General features: G+C 43.4%; 1 protein-coding gene and 1 long non-coding RNA gene across 2 annotated transcripts in view; one reads left to right on the top strand and one right to left on the bottom strand.

Moving 5' to 3' along the window:
* LOC140455672 (uncharacterized) overlaps positions 1–19,688 on the top strand; it is a 122,703-nt gene that overhangs the window by 40,404 nt on the left and 62,611 nt on the right. The gene's annotated exons all lie outside the window — the stretch shown is intronic.
* LOC140455678 (uncharacterized) lies at positions 1,969–18,302 on the bottom strand. The gene is made up of 2 exons (XR_011952941.1): positions 13,197–18,302; positions 1,969–10,894 (listed from the first exon to the last, which is right to left on the bottom strand). It is a non-coding gene; the product is annotated as an uncharacterized lncRNA (long non-coding RNA).

Raw genomic sequence — 19,688 nt, 5'->3', positions numbered from 1 at the left:
TGTTCAAGATCCTGAGGTAACCTTCTTCGCTCTCCACTACACCTCCAATTTTGGTGTCATTTGCAAACTTCCTAACTGTATCTCTTATGCTTGCACTTTGAAAGACGTTCAACTTCTTGAATTTTGTTCGATATGTACTTGTCTGACCTGTTGGTTGTGGAATCACTTAGCTCTGACTATCACTTGCCGTTAAGCTGTTTGTCAAACAAATAACCTTTATCTTGTAGCTTCCCCAGGCTGTCACCTCATTTGTGGGTGTGCTCCTGGAGTGCTCTCCTGCACTCTTCATTGAGCTAGAATTGATCCCTGGGTTTGATCATGGTAGAGTGAGGATAAGGCAGAACATGAAGTTTTATAATGTGGTTGAATATAATTCTGCTGCTCATGATCCCACACCATAGATGACCAATTTTGAGTTACTGAATTTTATTAAAGTCTGTCCCATCCAGTGGGATGGAGAATATTCCATCACATTTATGACTTAAGCCTGGGAGATAATGGACTGGCTTTGGAGACACAGGTGAACAAGTTCCTGTAAGGTGATGGCTGAGTGGTATTTATCACTCAGCTATCAATTCAGCAATCAGGATAATGTTCTGGGGACCCAGGTTCAAATCATGCCATGGCAAGTGGTGGAATTTGTATTCAATTAAAATCTGGAATTAAACTGTTGTCAATCTTCAAGAAAAAACCCATCTGAGTCACCGATGTCCTTTAGTAAAGGAAGCTGCTGTCCAACATGTGACTCCAGACCCATAGTAATGTAGTTGACTCTTATCTGCCCTCTGCGTAATCAGGGACCAGCTGACCTATCAAATGATGCAAACAACCTGTTAAGAAAAACTTGCTGTGGAATTCCTAGCTGCTGATCTGGTCTTGTCGCCACAGTATTTATATGGCTGGTCCAATTCAGACTTTTGTCAATAGTAATCACCTGGATGTTGATGGTGGAGTATTCAGTGATTGTAATGCCAGCGAATGTCATGGGCAAAATTGTTAGCTTCTCAGTTTTTAGACATGGTCCTTGCCTAGCGTGAATGTTATTTACCATTTGTCAGTTCAAACTTGGATATTGTTGATGTCTTGCTTTAATGGTTATGGACAGCTTCAGTCTCTGAGGAATCACGAATGATGCTGAAAATTGTGCAATTTTCAGTCATCGTCCCCACTTTTGACCTTATGAAGATTAATCAAGCAGCTGAAGGTGGTTGGAGTGGGAAATTCCTGAAGCTGAGGTGACTGATCACCAACCACAACCATCTTCTTTTGTATTAGCTAGTCCAACTAGCAAAGAATTTCCCTTGATTCCCAGACTTCAGTTTTGTTAGGATTCCTTGGTGCCATGGCTCAGCCAAACCCTGCCATGATTCAAAGGCAGTCAATCTTACCGCATCTCTGTAATTCAGCTCTTTTGTCCATATTTCGATCAAAACTGTAAAGAGGTCAGGAGCTGAGTGGACCTGGCAGAACCCAAATTGAATGTTAACCCACTTTGTGAGCTTCATTTTTCAGTACTGTTCAGGACACCTCCTGTCACTTAATATTGAGAGTAGACTGATAGGTTGGTAATGAACTTGGTTGGATTTGTCCTGCTTTTTATACAGGACATACTGGAAAATCTTCAACATTGTCGGGTAGATGCCAGAGTTGTAGCTGTACTGGAACAGTTTGGCAAGGACTGCGGCAAGTTTTGGACAAGAAGTCTTCTGGACTGTTGCTAGAATCTTGTCAGATAACATAGCCTTTGCAGTATATGGTCTGTTCAACCATTCTTTGATACCGCATGGATTGAATTAAATTGGATGGAAGTTGGATCCATGATGCTGGAGGCATCAGGAGGAGACCAGGATGGATGATTCCCTCTGGCTAAAGATGGACACAAATGCTTTAGCCATGTCTTTGCACTAATGTGCTGAGCTCTCCATTGCTAAGGACAGGAATGTTTATGGAACAGCATCTTCCAGTGAGTTGTTTACATTTAGATTTTATTGTCATGTATGCTCAAGCACAGAACAGGAGTACTATGGTAAGTGTATAATGTCATCACACACAGCGTCATCTGAGGGTCAAAGGTGCCTAGGTACAAAAAACTTAGCAACAGAAGCAGAGTTAAAAAAGTTCAACATTACTTTCATAGAATAAGTAGAAAAATAAAGAAATAACCTTATAATTAACATTAAACTCATTAATTTAAACTAGAAAAATAGAGGAATTAAGTTAAAAGTTCAGCGGTCTTTGAAGGGTCCTCTGCTTATCTTGCACTCCGGCAGACCTCAGCTGCCTGGTCTTGACACAACTGCTGCAGATTCTGGGGAATCTCCCTCACCACCCACCCTTCCCATGTTGGGCTGCAATGTCATTGCTGCTATCACCTCCCCAATCTCCCCTGTTGCTTCTGAAACATGCCAGGGCAGCACCCACTCGCACACAGGATACCACCACACCAAGCGGAGAGATTGCCATGAGCTGCCGAGAGACTCGGCTGAGAGTCACCAGTTGCTGAGAACTTAGATCTCAGTTGTAAATACAGCTTTGTCTATCACATGCTGCACCTGCTGTTTGCCAGACAAATAACCATTGTGTTGTAGCTTCACCAGGTTGCCATCTAATTTTTAGGTATGCTATTCCTGGAGTGCCCTCCTGCACTCTTCACTGAACCAGGGATGATTCCCCAACCCACCAAGTACTGCAGCACTGTTCTTTAGGTTTTGGCTGGATAAGTCAGTAATGGTGCTATTGAGCCACTCTAGTGACGAACACTGAAGTCTCCCACCCAGAGAACATTCTATGCTTTTCCAACTCACAGTGCTTCCTCCAAGTAGTGGTCAATATTGAGGACTGATTCATCAGCCAATGGATATAGAGGGAGTAGGGGGGCATGTGGTAACTAGCAGGACATTTCCTGGCTCATGTTTTGCCTGATGCCATGAAGCATTGTCAGACCAGGTCAATGCTGAAACTCTCAATTCTACTCCTTTCTGACTGTATACCACTGTGCTACCACAGGTCGGCATAACCTGTGCAACCAGCAAGACACATATATCCATGAAATGAAAGGTGTTTTCTGTGTCCTTGTCTGGGGTTAAATTGTTAAATTATGAGGACAAGTTGCACATAATTTTCTACATTCAAGGGAATGCAAAATAAAAGTTAAGTGGTAATCTAATTGATCTATTTAAGATGACTAAACAAGTTGATTGAGAGGTTAAGCAAAACTATTCAGCACCCCTTTATAACACATCAATACCGAAGCAGAAAGCAAATACCACGTGCAGAAAGACCAGAACAATATCTAGGCTTGGGCTGATTAGGGGCTAACATTCATGCCAAACAAGTGCTGGGCAAGGATCATCTCCAGAAAGAGGGAATCTAACCATCACCATCTCCCACTATCAGTATCCTGGGCATTACCAGAGATTGATACGGAGGTCAACTAGCCATATTAAAGAATTAGCTCCATGTGATGTCAAAGGTCAGAATCCTGCAGAATTGTAGACTAATTAGTAAAGTTAGGTTACATGGGATTCAAGGAGACCTTGCTAATTGGATACAAAATTGGCTTAATGGCAGGAGACAGAGTGTGGCGATGGAGTGTTGCTTTTTGGACTGGAGGCCGGTTACCAGTGGTTTTCCACAGGGAATTGGTAGTGGGTCCACTTTTGTTTGTCATTTATATAAATGATTTAGATGAGAATATGGAAAGCGTGGTTAGTAAGATTGCAAATGACGACAAGATTGGTGATGTAATGGACAGGGAAGAACGTTCGCTAAGGCTACAAAGAGATCTTGGTCAATTGGGTTATGGACTGAAGAATGGCAGATGAATTTAATTTGGATAAATGCTAGATATTTTGGTAAGACAAAGGCAAGACTTATACAATTAAAAGTAGGGCTTTGGGTAGTATTGTAGAATAGAGAGACCTAGGGGTTCAGGTACATAATTCTTTGAATTTTCATCACCTGTAGATAGAGTGGTTATGAAGGCATTTAGCATGCTTGCCTTCATTGCTCAGACCTTTTGAGACATTACGTTGAGGTTGTACAGGACGTTGATGAGGCCTCTTCTGGAGTACTGCATACAGTTTTGGTCACCCTGTTATAGGAAGGATATTATTAAACTGGAAAGGGTTCAGAAGCAATTTACCAGGATTTTGAAGGGAATGGAGGTTTGAATTATAAGGAGAGGCTAACATAGACTGGACTGCCATAGCATGAAGAGCTTCGATGGGGTGGAATTTGTTAAAGTCCCTTAAGGAAAGCTTCTTCAGCAGTATATGGATGGTCCTACTCGGAAAGGGGCAAAGCTCGACCTACTCTTGGGAAATGGGGCAGGACAGGTGACTGAAGTGACAGTGGGGGAGCACTGGGACCAGTGACCATACTTCTATTAATTTTAAAGAGTTATGGAGAGGAACAAAACCGGTCCACAGATTCAAGTTCTAAACTGGGGCAAGGTGAATTTTGGTGGAATTAGACAGGAGCTTGCAGGAGTTGTTTGGAGTAGTTTGTTTGCAGGTAAAGGTACCTCCTGTAAGTGGGAAGCCTTTAAAAAGTGAGATAGCTAGAGTTCAAGGTCTATACGTTCCTGTGAGGGTGAAAGGCAAGGTTAACAGCAATAGAAAACCCTGAATGACAAGAGATATTGAGGCTTTGAGCAGAAAAAAAGAAGATATGGCTCAGCTACAGGCAGTTGGGATCAAGAGAATCCCTGGAAATATTTAGGGAAAACAGGAGTTTACTGAAGAAGGAAATCAAGCGGATGAAAAGGAGGCACGCGATAGCCTTGGCTGAGAAAATTAGGGTGAAACCAAAGGGGTTCTTTAAGTATATTAAAGGAAAAAGAATAACGAGAGAGAGAATAGGACCCCTTAAGGACAAAGTGGACGTTTATTTGTAGTACCTCAGGAGATGGGCGAGGTCAATGAATATGGGAACTTGGAGAAGTTAATGATGCTACGTGGGGGACAGTCCACATCATAGGGGAGGTTTTGGATGTATTAGTATGTATGAAGGTGGATAAATCTCCTGGTCCTGACCAGTACATCCAAGAACTCCACAAGTGGCTAGAGAAGTGGGGACCCTTGCTGATATTTTTGCATCATTGCGAGGTCCCAGAAGACTAGAGGGTAGTGAATGTTGTTCCCTTATTCAATAAGGGCTGCAAAGAAAACCTAGGAACTATTTACCATTAAACCGTTAAGTTACTTGAGAAGATTCTGAGAGATGATATACATGGATTTGTCAAGACAGGGGTTTGATTAGGAATAGTCATCATGGCTTTGTGCAATGTGAGAGATCATGCTTCACAAATTTGTTAGAGTTCTTTGATGAAGTGACTAGGAAGGTCGAAGAGGGCAGGGCAACCTTTGATAAGGTTCCACATGGTAGGCTTCTCTGGAAGGTTAAATCGCATGGAATCCGGGGGAGCTGTCAAATTTGCTACACAACTGCCTTGATGGTAGGAAGCAGAGGGTAATAGTGGAAGGATGCTGTTGGACTGGAGGTCTGTGACTAATGGTATGCCTCAGTGGTCGATGTTGGACCCATTGCTGTTTGTTATCCAAATTAATGATTTGAATGAGAATGTCCAAGGTATGATTACTAAGTTTGCAGATGACACTGGAATAGGTGGCATCATGGACAGTGAGGAAGGTTATCAGAAATTTCAGCAGGATTTGCATTAGCTGGGGAAGTCAGCCAAGCGATGGCAAATGGAGTTTAATATAGATAAGTGCAAGGTCTTGCATTTTGGAAAGTCAAATCAAGATAGGAGTGTCATGGTGAATGGTAGGGCCTTTAGGAGTGTAGTGGAACAGAGGGACCTCGGAATTCAGATGCACGGTTCTTTGAAAGTGGAGTCACAGGTAGACAGGGAGGAGAAAGTGAGGACTGCAGATGCTGGAGATCAGAGTTGAGGGTGTAGTGCTGGAAAAGTACAGCCGGTCAGGCAGCATCCGAGGAGCAGGAGAATCGACAATTTGGGCAAAAGCCCTTCTTCAGGAATGAGGCTTGTGGGTTGGGGCTGAGAGACAAATGGGAGGTGGTGGGGTTGGGGGGAGGTAGCTGGGAAAGTGATCGGTGGATGAAGGTGAGGGAGAATGTGATAAGTCAGAGGGGGCAGTGATGGACAGGTCCAGAGGGCAGTGCCTATAGGTTTGGGACTGGGATAATGTGGCGGGAGGGGAAATGAGGAAGCTGTTGAAATCCAGATATATCCCGTGTGGTTGCAGGGCCCCAAGGTGGAATATCAGACGGCCCTCCTCCAGATGTCGGTGGTAATGGTTTGGAAGTGGAGGAGGCCCACGACCTGCATGTCCTTGACGGCGTGGGAGGGGGAGTTGAAGTGTTCAGCCATAGGGCGATGGGGTTGGTGTGTGTGGGTGTCCCAGAGATGTTCTCTGAAACGATCTGCAAGAAAGCGTCCTGTCTCCCCAATGTACAGGAGACCACAACAGGTGGAATGGATGAGTAGATGACATTTGTAGAGTTGCAGGTGAATTTCTGACAGATGTGGAAGGATCCCATGGGGCCTTAGACAGAGGTGAGGGGAGTGGTGTGGGCGCAGGTTTTGCACTTCCTGTGGTGGTAGGGAAAGGTGCCAGGAGTGGGGTGTGGGCTGGTGGGGGTGTGTGGACCTGACGAGAGAGTCACAGAGGGAATGGTCTTTTTGGAACGCTGATAGGGGTGGGGAGGGAAATATATCTCTGGTGGTGGGGTCCATTTGGAGATGGCGGAGGATGATGCATTGTAAACAGAAATTGGTGAGGTGGAAGGTGGGTTCTGTCCTTGTTGCTTTGGGAGGGTGGGGTTCAAGGGCAGTGGTGCGTGAAGTGGAGGAGATGCACTGGAGGGCATCATCAACCACGTGGGAAGGGAAGTTGTGATCGTGGAAGACTGAGGCTATCAGGGACTTGAGGTGGAATTGGTCATTCTGGGAATAGATGTGGCAGAGGCAGAGGAATTGCGAATAAGGGATGACATTTCTGCAGGAGGTAGTCGGTAGGCATGTAGTATAGGTCTGTGGGTTAGTCGGTCAGCAGAGACGGTGATGGAGAGGTCGCTGAGATGGTCCAGGTAAATTTGAGGTCGGGGTGGAAGTTGTTGGTAAAGTTGATGAACTGTTCAACCTCGTCGTGGGAGCACAAAGCGGCGCTGATACAGACATCGATGCAGCGGAGGAACAGGTGGGGGGTGGTGCCGGTGTAACTGCAGGTAGACAGGGAAGTAAAGAAGGCTTTTAGCACATTGGCCCTCAGCAGTGTGGGCACTGAGTGTAGAATTTGGGAAGTTATATTGCAGTTGTCTAGGAAGTTACTGAGGCCACAATTGGAATATTGTGTTCAGTTTTGGTCACTTGCTACAGGAAGAATGTTATTAAACTGCAAAGAGCGCAGAAGAAATTTACAAGGATGTTGCCAGGACTAAACTGTCTGAGTTATAGAAAGAGGTTGGACAAGCTAGGATATTTTTCTTTAGAGCATAGGAGATTGCAGGGGATCTTATAGAAGTTGTCTAAGATCATGAGAGGCATGGATAGGTTAATGCACCTAGTCTTTTTCCCAAGTTTGGAGATTCAAGGACTATACAGAATCCGTTTAAGATTGGCGGGGGGGAAAGAATATTAGGGAACCTGACAGGCAACTGTTTTACACAAGAGTGTGGTATGCATATGGAATGAGCTACCAGTGAAATGGTTGAGGTGGGTACATTAACAACATAAAAAGGCATTTGAAGAAATACATGGATAGATTAATTAGAATCCCTGCAGTATGGAAACAGTCCCTTCGGCCCAACAAGTCCACACTGACCCTCCAAAGAGTAACCCACCCAGACCCATTCCCCTACCCTATATTCACTCCTGACACTATGGGCAATTTAGCATGGCCAATTCACCTAACCTGCACATCTTTGGACTGTGGGATAAAACTGGAGCACCCGGAGGAAACCCACGCAGACACAGGGAGAATGTGCAAAAGTCACACAGACAGTTGCCCAAGGCTGGAATTGAACCTGGGACTCTGGGACCATGCCGTCCCGTGCCAATAGGAAAGGCTTAGAAGTATATGGGCCAAGTGCAGGCAAATGGGGTTAGCGTGGATGGACATATTGGTCGGCATGGACCAGTTTGGGCCAAAGAGCCTGTCTCTGTGCTGTACGACTCTATGACCTTCCAAACCAGCGACCTTCATGTTAGGAATGCCATCTCCTGCAAATATCCCTCAAAATCACCCACCATCCTAACTTGAAAATATATTACTGTTCCTTCACTGTCACTAGGTCAAAATTCTGGAACTCCCATCCTAACAGTATTGTGAATGTCCCTACACTCCCAAGGACTGCAGTAGTTTATGAATGCAGCTCGCCACCATCTTGTTGAGGGCAATTAGGAATGCGCAATAAACACTGGCCGAGCCAATGACACCCACAGCTGATGAATAAATTTAATAAAATTTTCTCTGGTGGGAAAGTCCAGAATAAGGGATAGAGCATTAAAATTAGAGTGAGGTGGTTCAGGACAATTTCAGTAAATATTGCTTCATAAAAAGGGGACTACAAGTTCTGAAACTCACTCCTCGCAAAATTCTTTTGAGAGTGGGAGTCTACTGAACATTTCAAAATTGAGATTGACAGGTTCATTATTAGGCACACCCTATTCTTTGCCTCCTTAAACCTTTTTGCATTTCAGTATCTCATTTCATGACCCTCCTTAAGTACCACCTAATATTTGTTTATCCCCACCTAATATTACCATCCCTATTTCAGTGTTAATTTTTGTCTGGTTACATCTCAATGAAGCACTTAGGGACATTCTAACATATTAAGATGCTCTATAAATGCCAGCTGTTGGCCTCACTCTGACCATGAGGCCAACAGATTGTGGACATTGATCCGCTGAAAGGATGTTGAGTATATACAGCAGCTTTTATACATTTTGATATCTTTTTACGATGAATTTTGGTGATTCGGTCAAAGGTTAAATTAACCTTCTTGAAATAATTGGCCTGATGGTGGGAAAGGTTTGAGACAAATAGTGCTCTGGAACAACAGGTCCTCTGAGAGTGCTGGAGGGGAAACAACACAGATAGCTCTCAGTGTAACAGAAGCAGGTGATCTTGTTCCATGTCCATGCAGAGACATCACTGTCTGGTGAGAGAGAAGAAATAGGTGAAACAATGCTGACACATGTCAAACTGTGAGAATTTGTGAGATCTGAAAGACCTGATAATTGTGTGAAGGTTTTATCACAGACTTCCCTCCAAAAGGGTTTCGCCCTTGTGTCAGTGGATTGATGTACCAGGAGACACACTGACTATGTGAAAGCCTTGTCATAACACATTGAAAGGGTGTTCTGCACCAGAAGGTTCAAAGACTTCAGAACTTTACCTTAAATCTTACATTTGAAACAGCTCTTCCATGGGTGGGTTTTCTGATGGACTGGGAAATTCAACCAATTTGTGAAGGATTTGTCACATGAGAACAGGTTCTGTCTGATGTAAATCTGTCTGTGTTACAATCAGGCCCAATAACTCTGAAAAGCTCTCATAAAACATTTTTAACAGCTTTTCTCATATGAATGCATTGGTAATTTATGAGTACACACCTCAACAGAATCTTCCCTGTGTCACCACCTGGCTAATCAGGAATGACATTGTCCTTGTGAAGCTTTTGCCACACACCCCAGGAAAAAGCCTTTACTCAGTGTGGATGTGTCCATGTTTGATGAGTGTCACTGTCTGTGTGAATGCTCAGTCACACACCTCATTTGGCTTCCCCGACTGTGTGAATGCGATGGTGATCCAACATGCCCCACAACTGTTCAAAATCCTTATTACACACCTCACATGTGAATATTTTCTTCTCGCCCATGTGAACGCGGCGGTGACTCACCAGGCCTGGCATTTGTGCAAATCCCTTATGACACACCTCACATTTGAATGGTTTCTCCCCAGTGTGAAGGCGTTGGTGTTCACGTAGGGTTGATGACCGTGAGAATGATTTCTTGCACACTTCACACTTGAATGGTTTCACCCCAGTGTGCATGCGTTGATGTGTTCGGAAGTGAGAGGAGCGTGAGAATGATTTGTTGCACACCTGACACCTGAAGGGTTTCTCCCCGGTATGGATACTCTGATGTTCCAGAAGCCTTGTAGATGTCGGAAAAGCCTTATCACAAACCTCACATTTGAAGGGTTTCTTCCCCGTGTGGATGGTCTGGTGGACCCGGAGACTTGATAACTGTGTGAAGGCTTTATCACACACTTCACATCTAAATGGCTTCTCCCCTGTGTGGATACGTTGGTGAACATGGAGAGTTACAGACTGTGAGAAAGATTTCTCACAGACATCACAGGTAAATGGTTTCTCCCCTGTGTGAGTGCGTTGGTGTACAAGGAAGTGAGATGAGCATGAGAATGACTTGTCGCACACCCCACATCTGAATGGCTTCTCTTCCATGCAGCTGTCCTTGTATAAACAGTGTTTCACAGACACACCATATTTGTCTAGAGATGGTATGAAACTGTAAAGCCTTCCTCACATAATGAGACTATCATTCATGAGACTTGATGAATGACTGAAGCTCTCACCACACTTGAAACCCACTCACACATCTTCCCAGCTACACCTTGACTGATCAAATACTGCCGATTCTTCAGAAAGAATGGTTCTGCTGGAAGGCTGCACACCACTGGTCAGTTTCAGATCTGATGATATGTCAAAGTTCCCCTAACCCGACCGATTTCCAGATGATGGTTTCACTGCCCAACCTTCTCCGTGTTGAGCAATGCTGTGAAGGGACTGGATGTCTTCCGTTGTTGTTCCTTGGGTGATGGTCAAGATTTATCTGTGTTGTGTATCCTCTCTGTATTCTCTGATATTGTATGGTGCAATCCTTCTGTAAAACAGGGAAAGCAAATATGATTTCATCCAACCTTGCAGAAGGACTGACTCCTCAGTTAGAGAGAGTTCCACAGTGAGTGCGTCTGCTGAGGAGAAAAATCAGAGGCAAGTCCTTTCTTTCTCATTCACTTGACTGTCAAATGCCAAAACTAAAACACTGGAGCAGTCAATGTGGCTATTTGCTTTCCAATGACCAGCCCTTCCTATCTTCCCAGGTACTGAGGACAATGGAAAATATATATATATATATATATAGAGAGAGAGAGAGAGACACACACACACAAAGAGAGCAACAGCATATAAAATATAACTGCGACAAGGGTGTTTTGTTCAGTTAAAAGTTAAACATGAGATACATTTTTCTTCAGTTTTGTACAGTCATGTAGTAGTTGCCACAAGGTTGCACTTATGTAATAGAAAGTCCTGGAGAAACTCAGCAGATCCAGCAGTAACTGTGTACAGAGAAACAGAGTAGCCACTTTTAGTCCAGTGACTTTTCTTCTGCAGGGTTACCAAGGACGGGAGCTGAACATCCAAGAGGTATCAATTATTTAGGAAGTTCAGATAAAAAGGGAAAGGAGGTAGAGTGACATTTGCTGAGAAAACCATGATGTATGGCTGGATATTAAAAACACCAAGGGGCAGAAGATGTTGGTGGTTATCTATTGGTCCCCATACAGTATGTAACAGAAATGTAAATGTAATAGAAGACCTTAAATATGCAATCTGTTGTCACAGCTGACTTTAATTTACATATAGATTGGACAAACCAAACTACTGATGGTATTATAGAGTAGGATTTAATGGAGTTTGTACAAGATCATGTTTTTAGACTAATATGCTGAGGAACCAGAGAACAAACTGTTTGAGACTGGGTACTGTGCAATGAGAAAGGATTAATTAACGATCTTGTTGTGCAGGGTCCCTTGGGGAAGAACGGTATAATATGATAGAATTCTTCATTCAGATTGCGGGTGAAGTAGTTGAATTTGAAAGTAGATCATGGATCTAAACAAAAGGTAACTATGAGGGTGTCAGGTGATAAATGGCAAGGATAGATTGGGGAACTTTATCAAATGGGATATGTGGAAATGCAATGGTTCATATTTAAAGAAAATATACATAAGTTATAACAATTATTCATTCCTGTCTGGAGCAAAACTAAAACCAGAAAAGTGGCTCATCTATGGCTTACAAAAAGAATTATGGATAGTATTAGATTCAAACAGTAGATATATAAAGTTGCCAGGAAAAGCAGCAAGCCTGAAAATTGGCAGCATTTTCAAATCTAGCAAAACAGGGCATAAAATTTGATCAAGATGGGTACAATAGAATAGGTGGAAACAAAAACTCAGTAAAAATAATTGTAGATCCCTTCTGGTCAAAAGCCACTGAAATTATAACAGAGAACAAAGAAATGACAGAAGCAACGAACACATTTTTGAGTTTTTTCTTCACAAAATAGCACAATAACCTCCCAGAAATGTCAGGCAACCAAAGGTCAAGTGAGAGGAAGGAGCTGAAGGAAATTAGTATTAGTAAGAAATTGGTGCTGAGGAAATTAATGGGATTAAAGGCTGATAAATCACCAGGACCTGATAATCCCAGAGTACTAAAGTCCCAGACTACTAAAGGAAGTAACCCTGGAAATATCGGATGCATTGGTTTTCATCTTCCAAAATTCCAAAGATTCTGGAGCAGTTGCTACAGATTGAAGGATGGCAAATGTAACCCAATATTTTAAAAAGGAAGGAGAAAAAGGAACTGAAAATGACTGACCAATTAGACTAACAGCAGTAATGGGGAAAATGCTAGAGTACATTCTAAAAGATGTAAAGCATTATACAAAGTCTGTATGAGCTTAAGAAAGGCAAATCATGTATAACAAATCTACTGGAGTTTTAGACTATTACAGTGGAATAAATAAAGGAAGAACCAGTGGATGTAATTTTTCAGAAGGCACTTCATACGAGGTTAGTGGGTAAAGTTAAATCATACGGGATAGGGAGAAATGTATTGGCATGGACTGAGAACTGATTGGCACACAGGAAACATAGAGATGGGAAAAAATGGGTCTTTTGCTGATTGGCAGGTAGTGATGAATAGGGTACTGCAAGGATCAGTAACTGGGCGCCAGCTATTAGAGTCATAGAGATCCACATACAGAAAAAGGCCTTTCAGTCTATCACATCCTTGCCAGTCAAAAACAACCCCCTAACTATTTCAATCCCATTTGCCAGCACTTTGCCTAAAGATATGTATGCCTTAGCATCATAAGTGTACATCTGAATACTTACTGATGAAGGCCTTATGCCTGAAACGTCAATCCCCCTGCTCCTTGGATGCTGCCTGACCGGCTGTGCTTTTCCAGCACCACACTCTTTGACTCTGATCTCCAGCATCTGCAGTCCTCACTTTCCTCTGAATACTTATACAGTCATGCAGCATGGAAGCAGACCCTTCAATCCACTCATCCGTACTGACAAGATATTGCAATGTGACCGTGGGCCATTTACATAGAACATAGAAAAGAACAGCACAGAACAGGTCCTTAGGCTCATGATGTTGTGCCGAGACTTAATCCTAATGTAAAATATAGTAAGTTAACCTACGCACCCCTCAACTCACTGCTATCCATGTGCACGTCCAGCAGTTGCTTAAATGTCCTCAATGACTTCGCTTCCACCACCTCAACTGGCAATGCATTCCATGCATTCACAACTCTCTGCGTAAAGAACCTACCTCTGATGTCTCCTTTATACCTTCCTCCTAATATCTTCAAACTATGACTGCTCATACCAGGCAATCTAGTCTCTATCTAATCCTCTCATTATTTTGTACACCTCGATCAGGTCTCCTCTCTTCCTCCTTCTCTCCAGAGAGAAAAGTCCGAGCTTATTCAACCTTTCTTCATACGGCAAGCCCTCCAGTCCAGGCAGCGCCCTGGTAAACCTTCTTTGCACCTTCTCCAAAGCCTCTGTATCTTTTCTATAGTAGGGCGACCAGAACTGGACACAATATTCCAAGTGTGGTCTCACCAGGGACTTGTAGAGCTGCAGCAAAACCTTGCAGCTCTCAAACTCGATACCCCTATTATTGAAAGCCAAAACACCATATGCTTTCTTAACAACCCTATCCACTTGGGTGGCAACTTTGAGGGATCTATGTACTTGCACACCCAGATCCTTCTGTTCCTCCACTCTGCCAAGAACCCTGTCTTTAATCCTATATTCAGCATTCGAGTTCGACTTTCCAAAATGCATCACTTCGCATTTATCCAGATTGAACTCCATCTGCTATTTCTCAGCCAGCTCTGCATCCTGTCTATGTAGCGTTGCAGCCTGCAGTAGCCCTCTATACTATCGAGGACACCTCCAACCTTTTGTGTCATCTGCAAATTTACTAACCCACCCCTCAACCTCCTCATCCAAGTCATTAGTAAAAACTACAAACAGCAGAGGCCCAAGAACAGAGCCCTGCGAGACCCCACTCAACACTGTCCTCCAGGCAGAGTATTTTCCATCTACAACCACTCTCTGCCTTCTGTCAGGCAGCCAATTCTGAATCCGGATAGCCAAATCTCCCTGTATCCCATACTTCCTGACTTTATAAATGAGCCTACCATGGGGAACCCTATCAAATGCCTTGCTGAAATCCACATCTACTGCTCTACCGTCGTCGACCTGTCTTGACACCTCCTCAAAGAACTCAATAAGATTTGTGAGGCATGACCTGCCCCTCACAAAGCCATGCTGACTGCCTTTAATTACACTATACTTTGCCAAATAGTCATAAATCCTATCCCTCAGAATTCTTTCCACAACTTTGCTGACCACAGATGTAAGACTGACTGGTCTGTAATTGCCAGGGATTTCTGTATTACCCTTCTTGAAAAGTGGAACAACATTCACCTCCTTCCAATCCTCTGGTACGACTCCTGTGGAGAGTGAGGAGGCAAATATTCTCGCCAATGGCTTAGCAACCTCCTTTCTCACCTCCTGGAGCAGCCTAGGATAAATCTTGTCTGGCCCTGGGGACTTATTAATCTTAATGTTTTCCAAAATTTCTAGCACATCAACTTCATCAATCTTGATCTGGTCAAGACTGTATCCCAGCTCCTCTAAGTTTTCATTTACCACAAGTTCACTTTCCTTGGTGAAAACCGAAGCAAAAAACTCATTTAGGGCTTCCAGCATTTATCCCATATCCCTCTGAACCCTTCCTATTTATTTACCCATCCAGGTATCTTATAAATGTTGTCACTGTACCAGCCTCCACCACTTCCTCTGGCAGCTCATTCCATACACACAACACCCTCTGCATGAAAAGGTTACTCCTCAGGTTCCTTTTACATCTTTCTCCTCTCATCTTAAACCAATATCCTTCAGTTTGGACTCCCCCATCCTAGGAAAAAGACCGTGGCTATTCACCCTATCCATGTCTCGCATCTTATTATAAACCTCAATAAGGTCACCCTTCAGCCTCTGACACTCGAAGGCAAAACACCAGCCTATTCAGCCTCTCACTATTGCTCAAACTCTTCAGTCCTGGCAACATTCTTCATAAATCTTTTCTACACTCTGTCAAATTTAACAACATTCTTCCTTTAGAAGGACGACGGGAGTTGTATGCAGAATTCTAAAAGTGGCCTCAAGGTCCTATACAGCCGCAACATGAGGTCCCAACTCCTAAGCTCAATGTTCTGACCAACGAAGGCAAGTATGTCAAATGCCTTCTTCACTTCCCTGTCTACCTGCAACTCCACTTTCAAGGAACAATGCACCTGCACCCCTAGGTCCCTTTATTCGGCAACACTCTCCAGGGCCCTACCATTAACTGTATAAGTCCTGCCCTGGTTTGCCTCACCAAAATGCAACATTTCACATTTACCTAAATTAAACTCCAGCTGCCACTCCTCAGCCCATTGGCCTCCATGATCAAGGTTCTGTTGTACTTTGAGGTAATCTTCTTCACTATCATTACACCACCAATTATGGTGTCATCTGCAAAATTACTAACCATATTCCTATATTCACATCCAAATGAATTATATAAATGAGGAAAAGTACTAAACACAGCACCAATCCTTGTGACACATTGCTGGTCACAGGCCTCCAGTCCAAAAAGCAACAGTCTACTACCACCTTCTGTCTCCTGTCTTCAAGCCAATTTTGTCTCCAATTGGCTAGCTCCACCTGGATCCCATGTGATCTAACCTTACTAACTAGTCTACCATGCAGAACCTTGTCAAACCTTTAGCTTTTCTGAAGTCCATATAGACAAGGTCTATCACTCTGCCTTCATCAATCTTCTTTGTCACCCTTTGACACAATTGCCTGCACACAAAGCCATGTTGAGTATCCTTAATCAGTCTTTGCCTTTCAAAATACTTGTAAATCCTGTCCTTAAGAATCCCCTCCAACAACTTACCCACCACTTATGTAAGGCTCACTATAGTTCCCTGGCTTTTCCTTACAAACCTTCTTTAATAATGGCACCACATTAACCAACCTCCAATCTTTCAGCAACTCACCCACGGCTGTCGATGATACAGATATCTGAGTTAGCGGCCCAACAATCTCTTCCCTTGCTTCCCATAAAGTTCTGGGAAACACCTGATTAGGTCCTAGGGATTTAACTACCTTTGTGTTGTAAGACCTCCAGCAACACCTCTTCTGCAATATGAACTGTTTTCAAGACATCACTGTTTATTTCCCCAAATTCCCTAGCTTCCATGTTCTTCTCTGCATTAAATACTGACACACAATATTTGTTTGGTATCTCACCCATTCCTATGGTGCAAATCATATACAGCCATATTGATGCTTAAGGGGCCCCATTCTCTCTCGAGTTACTCTTCTGCCCTTAATGTACTTAGAATCACTTTGGATTCTCTTTAACTGTATTTTACTGTATGTTCCAAGGGTTTCTGCCTCTTACAGACAGTGAGTTCAATTCCCCCTATCCTCTGAATTAAAAATGTTTTCAATCACATCTCCTCTAAACCACTGCCCTTCACCTTAAATCTATGCCCCCGGTCATTGCTCCCTCCAAGGGTAAATGTTTCTTCCTCTCTAAAGTGTCTCTACCCCTCATAATTTTATACATCTGGATCATGTTTCCTTTACTCTAAGGAAAACAACCCCAATCTGTCCAATCTTCACAATATACATGTATAAATGATTTGGGTAAGGGACCTAAATGCAAAATTTCCAGGTTTGTTGATAATGCAAAACTGCATTGGATTGAGTTGTGAAGAGGATGCAAGGATGTTGCAAGGTGACTTAGACAAATTAAGGGAGTGAGCAAACACACAGATGTACAAATGTGGCTACATAGAGTCATAGACATGTACTGCATTGAAACAGACCCTTCGGTCCAACCCGTCCATGCTGACCAGATATCCCAACCCAATCTAGTCCCACCTGCCAGCACCCAGCCCATATCCCTCCAAACCCTTCCTATTTATATACCCATCCAAATGCCTCTTATATGTTGCAATTGTACCAGCCTCCACCACATCCTCTGGCAGCTCATTCCAGACACGCACCACCCTCTGCGTGAAAAAGTTGCCCCTTAGGTCTCTTTTATATCTTTCCCCTCTCACCCTAAACCTATGCCCTCTAGTTCTGGACTCCCCAACCCCAAGGAAAAGACTTTGTCTATTTGACCTATCCATGCCCCTCATAATTTTGTAAACCTCTATAAAGTCACCCTTCAGCCTCTGACTGTCCAGGGAAAATAGCCCCAGCCTGTTCAGCCTCTTCCTATAGTTCAAATCATCCAACCCTGGCAACATTCTTGTAAATCTTTTCTGAAGCCTTTCATGTTTCAGAACATCTTTCCGATAGGAAGGAGACCAGAATTGCATGCAATATTCCAACAGTGGCTTAACCAATGTCCTGTACAGCCACAACATGACCTCCCAACTCCTGTACTCAATATTCTGACCAATAAAGGAAAGCATACCAAATGCCTTCTTCACTATCCTATCTACCTGCGACTCCACTTTCAAGGAGCTATGAACCTGCACTCCAAGGTCTCTTTGTTCAGCAACACTCCCTAGGACCTTACCATTAAATGTATAAGTTCTGCTAAGATTTGCTTTCCCAAGATGCAGTACTCACATTTATCTCAATTAAACTCCATCTGCCACTTCTCAGCCCATTGGCCCATCTGGTCCAGATCCTGTTGTGATCTGAGGAAACCCTCTTCGCTGTCCAGTACACCCTAAATTTTGGAATCATCTGCAAACTTACTAACTGTACCTGTTATGCTCACATCCAAATGATTTATGGAAATGACAAGAAGTAGAGGACCCAGCACTGATCCTTGTGGCACTCCACTGTCACAGGCCTCCAGTCTGAAAAACAACCCTCCACCACCACCCTCTGTCTTCTACCTTTGAGCCAGTTCTGTATCCAAATGGCTAGTTCTCCCTGTATTCCATGAGATCTAACCTTGCTAATCAGTCTCCCATGGGGAACCTTGTCGAACGCCTTACTGAAGTCCATATAGATCACATCTACTGCTCTGCCTTCATCAATCTTCTTTGTTACTTCATCAAAAAACTCAATCAAGTTTGTGAGACATGATTTCCCACGCACAAAGCCATGTTGACTATCCCAAATCAGTCCTTGCCTTTCCAAATAAATGTACATCCTGTCCCTCAGGATTCCCTCCAACAACTTGCCTATCACCGAGGTCAGGCTCACTGGTCTATAGTTCCCTGGCTTGTCCTTACCACCCGTATTACACAGTGGCACCACGTTTGCCAACCTCCAGCCTTCTGGCACTTCACCTGTGACTATCGATGATACAAATATCTCAGCAAGAGGCCCAGCAATCACTTGTCTAGCTTCCCACAGAGTTCTCGGGTCCACCTTTAACCGTTTCAAGACATCCAGCACTTCCTCCTCTGTAATCTGGACATTTTGCAAGATGTCACCATCTATTTCCCTACAGTCTACATCTTCCATATCCTTTTCCACAGTGAATACTTATGCAAAATATTCATTTAGTATCTCCCCCATTTTCTGCAGCTCCACACAAAGGCCGCCTTGCTGATCTTTGAGGGGCCCTATTCTCTCTCTAGTTACCCTTTTGTCCTTAATATATTTGTAAAAACCCTTAATTCTCCTTAATTCTATTTGCCAAAGCTATCTCCCCCTTTTGCCCTCCTGATTTCCCTCTTAAGTATACTCCTACTTTCTTTATACTCTACTAAGGATTCACTCGATCTATCCTGTCTGTACCTGACAAATGCTTCCTTCTTTTTCTTAACCAAACCCTCAATTTCTTTAGTCATCCAGCATTCCCTATATTACCAGCCTTCCCTTCACCCTGACAGGAATATACTTTCTCTGGATTCTTGTAATCTCATTTCTGAAGGCTTCCCATTTTCCAGCCGTCCCTTTACCTGTGAACATCTGCCTCCAATCAGCTTTTGAAAGTTCTTGCCTAATCCCGTCAAAATTGGCCTTTCTCCAATTTAGAACTTTAACTTTTAGATCTGGTCTATCCTTTTCCATCACTATTTTGAAACAAATAGAATTATGGTCGCTGGCCCCAAAGTGCTCCCCCACTGACACCTCAGTCACCTGCCCTGCCTTCTTTCCCAAGAGTAGGTCAAGTTTTGAACCTTCTCTAGTTGGTACATCCACACACTGAATCAGAAAATTGTCTTGTACACACTTAAGAAATTCCTCTCCATCTAAACCTTTAACACTATGGCAGTCCCAGTCGATGTTTGGAAAGTCAAAATCCCCTACCATAACCACCATATTATT

The sequence above is a fragment of the Chiloscyllium punctatum genome, chromosome 30 (assembly GCF_047496795.1).
Source record: "Chiloscyllium punctatum isolate Juve2018m chromosome 30, sChiPun1.3, whole genome shotgun sequence".
In the NCBI taxonomy this organism is placed as follows: Eukaryota; Metazoa; Chordata; class Chondrichthyes; order Orectolobiformes; family Hemiscylliidae; genus Chiloscyllium; species Chiloscyllium punctatum.
Note: the sequence above shows the minus strand (reverse complement) of the source record. Positions and strands in the feature narration are given on the sequence as shown.